The sequence below is a fragment of the Dinoponera quadriceps genome, unplaced genomic scaffold (assembly GCF_001313825.1).
Source record: "Dinoponera quadriceps isolate SergipeBrazil2010 unplaced genomic scaffold, ASM131382v1 scaffold10, whole genome shotgun sequence".
Taxonomy (NCBI): Eukaryota; Metazoa; Arthropoda; class Insecta; order Hymenoptera; family Formicidae; genus Dinoponera; species Dinoponera quadriceps.
Genome location: NW_014554266.1, coordinates 65218 through 72130, shown reverse-complemented (window position 1 = coordinate 72130; position 6913 = coordinate 65218). Strand labels below are relative to the sequence as shown.

General features: G+C 36.2%; 1 pseudogene; it reads left to right on the top strand.

Annotated features, from left to right (window-relative positions):
* Positions 1-3639: 3639 nt before the first annotated feature.
* Positions 3640-4498, top strand: LOC106751946 (annotated as a pseudogene).
* The last annotated feature ends 2415 nt before the right edge of the window (positions 4499-6913 follow it).

Genomic DNA, 6913 nt, shown 5'->3' with positions numbered 1-6913 from the left:
TTTTGAATCATTCCCATGACTTTGAGGCGCTTCGAAATGGCTTGTTGAGTCACTTCCAATGATTGTGCCAGTTTTTTCTAAGTTTGACACTAGTCTTAATCAAGTAATGCCTCCAATTCAGCATCTTCAAAAATCTTTCCTCTTTCACCGCTATGCCGGTTTCCGATGTGAAAATCACCGTTCGTGAAGCGTTGAAACCACTCACGACACGTTCTTTCATTAATAGCGATCTCACCATAGGTATTTGAGAGCATTTGATACGCCTCAGACGCAGATTTCTTTATATTGAAGCAGAAAAGTAAAACCTCCCGCAAATGAAGAGAATTCGGCTCGTAAACTGACATCTTCAATCGACGATAACTTTATGGTACAGATACAAATCGACTAATGTAACTATTAGGTTATGTTGACAAATGCCCAAGTTGATTGTATAACGTATATGATCTATTTACTTTGACCATTAAGTTCCACTAAAGTCATCTATAGGGAAACGGCGGGAGCAAAGTTGTTCACCTAATATATCCAGCTCACCAACAAATAAGTCTAATAAACACAAGACAAATTCTAATAAGAAGAAAATTCTTATTCAGCAGACTATAAGCAGAAATTTTCTTCTGAGCAGGCCGCGCTCAAACACCATCAGTGACCTTTCTGAAACGGAAGTAAACAAATTTCACAAATCCTTCTAAAAAAGGATAAGGTAACTGGAAATTGAACATGGAGAGAAATTACCACGAGCAAAAGATTACGCATCATCATCCCAGAATCAGAACCACAACACCATGACAAAAGGAAACAGATAAATTCTGATGGATACTGTTTGGACGCTCCTAATATATCGACAACAAACAGCCAGTCTTTATGAAGACACTCAACAAGTCCGGGATGAGACACATAGTGAAAAGGCTATTAAGCCTCCGCCTATCTTTGTAGATAGAGTAGCCAACATCCAGCCTCTAATCAAGATGTTAAATGAAAAGGCTAAAGATGATTATGAAATTAAAATTTTACGGGCAGGACAAAATTCAACCAATATCTGCTACAGTATATACTACTATTGTTAAAGAGCTACAAGATAGAGGTATCAAATTTCACACGAATAAGCTAAAGCAAAAAAAGCTTTTGGGTAATACTAAAAAGTATGCATTCTCTTACAAATGTTACAAAACTCAATGATGCTTTAGAAAATTTGATTTATATATTTACAAACATCTGGAACGTAAGAAATAGATTAACAAAAAAACCACTACCACTGTTCCTTACAAATCTTGCACCGCACGTCAGCAAGAAGACAATCTATGCTTTAAATCATCTTCTACATTGCAAAGTTGTTTTTGAAGCCCCTGGACCTAAAAGAAACATTCCTCAATGTGCCAAAGGTATGGACACACCAAAAAATTCTGCTACCGTAAACCAAGGTGGGTTAAATGCGCTGAACAATATCTCACTACAAACTACCCAAGAAAGAAAAGATCGGATCGAGTTAAATGCGTATTATGCAACGGAAACCATGAGGCTAATTATAAAGGATGTTCTGTTTATAAAGAAATACAAAAAGCTAAATTTCCTGCCTTTAGGACTAGAAAGATTGTGAGTGCTACTGGAAATATCCATGATGGCTGCAATAGAGGTAAAATCAATGACTTTCTTATTCAAATATTGCTCACAGACATCCTATGGTAAGGACATTTGAAAATATAAAACCTCTACTACAACAAAAAAATCTTAAAGATAAATCTTAAACAAATGTACCCACCGTAAGTGTGAATGTAAATCATATGGATGCTGTACAAGCTATATTAAACCAATTGTTAAAAATAACCAACTTGATTGGTGAACTCATGACTAAAAATAAGCAAAATTCAATGGCCAGAAATTTGCCATTTGAAATGTTAATGGGCTCTCACAACATATTAATGAACTTAAACTTTTCTTGAACACACATAAAATTAATATTATGTTGATCACTGAAACTCATTTCATAAGTAATAGTTACATACGTATTCCTAATTATTGCATTTATTTCACCAACCACCCAGATGGTAATATTTATGGTGGGATGGCTGTTCTCGTTAAAAACAAAATAAAACATTATCAGGCCAATTCATTTCAGGATAGTTTTATTCAGGCTACAAGTTTTATCCTGGAAGATTAGTACGCTTCTATTAATATAACTGCAAAATTGCACAGTAAATACTGTCCACCAAGGCATAAAATTAATAAGGAATATTACAACTTTTTTAATTTCCTTGGAAATAGCTTCATAGCTGGGGATGATTATAACGCGAAGCGCACCTACTAGAGATCCAGGCTCGCAACAACGAAAGGCCGAGAATTGCAAAGTTCCATCAACACACTTGGGCTTGGTGTATCGTCGGGCCATTCCATATACTGGCCAACGGATAGAGAGAAAACTCCAGACCTTATTGACTTCTGCATAATTAAAGGCATTTTTAACAATTGTATTACATGTGAAACCTGTCTGGAACTGTCCACTGATCACACTCCAGTGTTTGCCACCTTAATAGGAAAGATAGTAAGTCAGACAAAAAAATACGTCTTACATACGAGTAAAACAAATTGGGATTTTTGAATAAATTTTATTAACACCCCCCTGAACCCCGATATAAGACTACAAACAAATAACAATATAATAGAAGCAGTGGAAATATTCGTTACTACCGTGCAGAATGCGGCTTAGAATTCGACTCCCATCGACGAAAGCGACGTAGAGGTCAGACTTATATTTTCCAAAACAATTTTAGACAAAGTAGCAGAAGAAGACGTTTACGAAAAAAGTGGCAACTAAGCAGATGTCTTATACTTAAAGCTAAATTAAACCATACTATCAAGGAACTCAGAAAACTTTGGACTAGTGAAAAACTGATGGGGTTAAATTTTACCTGCAGAAACTAAACACTGTTACCACTGATCATTCCCTTGTTAGTGATACTAGGCACTGTTGCCATGGGGTATTCCCTTGTTAGTGACACTAGACACTGTTGCCACTGATTATTCCCTGTAGAAGACCTCCAGAAAACTTAAGCAACCTATAGCAGCGTTTTTACGATTGCTTAGAAATGACGGCTTTTGGGCAAGAAGTTACGAGGAGAAGCTACTACTTTTTGCGGAGCATGTGAGCAATGTTTTCAATCCGCATCCTTATGATAGGTCATACGAACATCTTGCGGAGATCCTCAAAAACCACAGTATACCTCACACCGCAAACCAATCTATCGCCAAGTTCACTAAGTATAAAGTTTTAACTAAAATTAGAAACCTGGACAGCAAAAAAGTACTCATGATCTGATCACAAGTCGAGTTCTAAAAGAATTACCCGAATCAGGAATATCATATTAAATACAAATTTATAACGCTATCCTCAGACTAAATTTTATTTCTCCACAGTGGAAGGTGGCCAAAATCGCAATGATTCTCAAGTCGGAAAAAAGGCCTGATGATCGCAAATCACATAGACCTATTAGTTTACTGCCAATATTGTTCAAGGTTTTTGAATTACTAATTAAGGGGGAAACTTCCTTTATCGGGTCAAAAGAATCGATATTTTGGAAATAGTCTTAATCGATTTTTAAACTATTCAAGAATATTCCCTGAAAATTTCAAGTCGATATCTGCAGTATGTACGAAGTTACGAAGTTAAAGCAGACGTGTCGGGTGACGAGTTCAGACGGGCCTAGCGACCCTCGGGCGGTCGCGTTTATACCTGCGTTCTCGGAGCGTGTTTATACCTGCGTTCGAAAAGTCGAGAAACGAATGGGCACAAAACTTCGAAATGTAAAAAAATATAAGAAACTCGGAGGACGTGGAAAGTTGACCGATGTACTGATAAAAAAATAACTCGATACTACGGATTAGCCATACGTCGAAATACTGATTCGGTCCAGGGCATGAAAAAAGCCATTCAAGCAACACTCGATCATCTAATATCCACCGACGAGACACCGAAACACGGAAATTGTCCGGCTGGAGCTGATAGCTGGTGTAAGTGGCGCAAGGCTGAGGCAGCAGGTTGTGCAGCGTCATTTAAACATTCCCCTCCTCTTCACCCAAATGTTGAGAAACATTTGCAACCGATCTTCGACGATCTTTCGAATGACAGTCTTTTGGAAAGGTGTTTAGGCGGTTACACACAGAATGCAAATGAAAGTTTCAATTTTACCGTTTGGCGTTTATCGCCTAAACACATTCACAGTGGAGTAAAAATCGTCTGCATTGCTGCGTATATTGCTGCATCGATATTTAACGAAGGCTACAATGCAGTGTTAATGATAATGAACAAATTGGATATTGAAATTGGGATCCAGGCACACAATTTTGCCATAACGAAGAACAGAGAAGCGAATAAACAGACAGAACCGCCGAAGCTATAGCAGCTCAAAAGAGGCAAGAACGGCTCGTAGGATAGAGATGATGGCTCAAAACGAGTTCTACGAAGGAAGCGGAGGGGCTACTTTATGCAGCTAAAATCGCTGATTAGCGTTAGACTATCGTAAGTTGTGAATATGTAGTATTTTTATGCATCTAAAACATTAAACGCGTTTTTCTCCAAACACGTTTTTTCGATTTTGTGTACACGATTAAGAGAAATCTACTGAAACGATTTGGCTTTATGACCTCTCATTTTAAAGATAATTAAATTCTTTTCAATGTGACATTAATTGTTTTTTGAAAAAAATATTTTTTTATATTTTTTCGTATTTTAAAGTCGATCTTTTTAACGAAAAACGCACTTTCAATTTTAAGCTGTGTGAAAACATACAATTTAGACTTTTTCTTTAAAAAATCGAAATGTCACATAGAAGCTAGTATCATATATATTACAAAAAATTTGGTTCTTTTGTTTCAGGTCAAAATTAAGGACGCTACAGTGTACACAGCGGAGACACTCTATAAGCAAAGCGATATTAATGTGGCGTACGTTTTTATAGTAAACATCTTTTTCTTTTTTTGAAAAAATTCCCGTGTGCTCTTCGATTGTGTATTAAATTGTCATAAAAATTTTAAAACGTTTCAAGTTATTATACCCGAAAAAAAATTCGTGAATATCATGTATTTTTTGACCGTGTAAAGGAGTTTTCCTTCTTAAGTCCAGACTGGTATCCATTATATGGGGAAGAAATCTCATACCTAACCACTAGTTCAAGTTCCGCCAAAAGCATAGCTTATGGCACTATACATCAGGTTCATAGGCATATAAGTAAAATCCATCAGATATTTGAAGGGAAAATATACTGCTCTGCTGCATTTTCAGATGTCTCCTAAGCGTTTGATAGTGTAGCATAAAGGTCTTCTATTTAAAATAAAACAAAAACTTTCCCGTCGAGTATTACTTGCTACTCAAATTTTACCTGGAGAATCGCAGATTTCTTGTTATACATTGGAAACCCAGTCACCAACATCTCAAACCCAACCACGAGTTCAAGTTCCGCCAATATAGCATAGCACAATAGTCTGAGGATAGAATTATTACTATAATGCTATCCTCAAACACTTTCCCAAGAAACACTATTCTAACCTGTATAGTAATTATACGGGCTTTATTGTATACAGGCTAGAATAATGTTTCTCGGAAAAATGTTTTTGGACCACTATTATACCTGCTTTATACAGCTAATCTTCTTGTAAGCACCAACACTACTGTTGGAACGTTTTCTGACGATACGGCTATACATGATGATCCGTTCCAACACTGTTACAACGTAGTCTAAGCGATATCTCCAACTGGCTTAAATTATGAAGAATTAAAGTCAATCAGTTCAAGTCCATTTACATCACGTTTTCCATGAGACTTTTAACTGTCTTCCTGTAAAACTGAATAATATACCAACCCCACAAGCTGATCATGTAAGATATCTGGGACTATACCTTGATAAAAAGCTTACTTGGAAAAACCATATATTTACCAAGAGAAAACAGCTTGGACCTCTTCTAAGAAAACTATATGGGATGACGGAAATCCCAGCTAAGTCTGACAAACAAAGTATTACTAAAGTACATACATAAAGTCATCATCAAATCCATATAGACCTATGGGATACAGCTTTGGGGCACCGTTTCGCATTCAAACATAGAAGTAATACAGAGATTCCAACCTAAAATTTTACGCATAATAGTTGACTCACCATGGTTTGTGTCAAACGAGATTCTTTATATCAACCTAAATATCTTTTTCGTTAGAGAGGAGATTGCAAATCTAACGAAATCCTACAGAGATAGAATATTAAGTTACCCTAACGAACTCGCTACTCGTTTGATTATCGTCAAAAATACAGCCAGAAGACTAAAGAAAAGAACTACCCGTGACTTAATTAAGTGAAATACACGAATTTATTTTGGATGTGCCAATGGGCACATACCTGGCAAGACAACGAAATATAAATATTCACAAACATTGCTGAATATTCTTAATTGTGATAGATTGTAATGTTAAATCGGGAGTTAAAAAAAAATTAATCCTTCTGTCATTGTTAAGTTACTATTTGGATCAATTGCACAACTTTCATAAATTTCTCATATATATGATCACATGAAGGTTATAATGTTATACGTCGTTGGATTCGTCTTGACCTCGGCTATCACATAGCGATGATAGAAATAATGTTGTTCCACTTATAAAACTTCAATGACCATGAAATCTAAAATATGTGACATAAAAAAATGTTTATGCCTATCATAATATTTGCCTTTTCATCCAACCAATGTTTCCCAGTGACATTTTTTTTATCATAAAAAACAAGCAAGATATTTCAGATGTTCGAGTTAGGTGAGACACGCTGTACATATTGTGATGTGGCCGCTGACAAGCCTCCGTCACAAAGTCTGAACTCCGCGTAAAGACATTATTTCCGCAGCTTCCTGTTTAGAATAAAAGTACGGTTGCGAAATACGGTTT